Consider the following 829-nt stretch of genomic DNA (forward strand, 5'->3'; position numbering starts at 1 on the left):
ATTCCAAACATGGGATGGCCTTTGTATTGAAATGCTTGCTACATCTGAATGACCAATTTCAAATCAAAACAAATTTCCCAATGGTGGACAGTACCAACCATTATGGTGAATCCAAACAGAAATATCATTATTATTTATACTTTTATTTTTTAACATTAATGCTTCGTACTCGGTACACTACATAAGCTACAACATATTACTAGGGAGTCGCAATGGAAAGTATATTTAATATATAAATGTACATAAACTCATTTGATTTTCATTTTTTCTGATATAGGTGTAAAAGTGTTCTTTGTACATTCACAAACTCATATCTATACCAATGTCATTATCCAAATGCCATATGCAATCAAAAGTCCATACAAGTGTACTACTGTCTAATTACCTGTGTCCGTAGTTTTCCTATATGGCACTTATTGCCCTAGTTCTCAAGAAAACCTGGTTTTGGTCAAATAGTTGTTTGGTAGTTGGGCATTCATGTAACATAACATAGGCTAGCTTAACTCAATTTACTACACTTACACCTTTGGTAACAATTAATAGCAAGACTGGATGGTACACCTCTGGCAGTCAGCTGCCCTTCCTCCTGGGGCGGGGATGAGGTCCACCCAGTTTCTTTTTTTGCATGGACGGAGTTTTTTAAACATTTACCTCCAAGGGAATGCGGATAAACGGTCACATTTGTAAGACAGAGGGGAGACACAGCAGACGGGCAAGCCACAGGGTCCAGCTCCTCACCTCATCTGACCGGGGACATTGGGGGTATCTTGGGGGTCTCACATCTTACCTTCACCAATTAAAGTCAGCAAGCTAAGACCCGCCCAAGAAC

The sequence above is a fragment of the Penaeus monodon genome, unplaced genomic scaffold, assembly GCF_015228065.2.
Source record: "Penaeus monodon isolate SGIC_2016 unplaced genomic scaffold, NSTDA_Pmon_1 PmonScaffold_6073, whole genome shotgun sequence".
Classification (NCBI taxonomy): Eukaryota; Metazoa; Arthropoda; class Malacostraca; order Decapoda; family Penaeidae; genus Penaeus; species Penaeus monodon.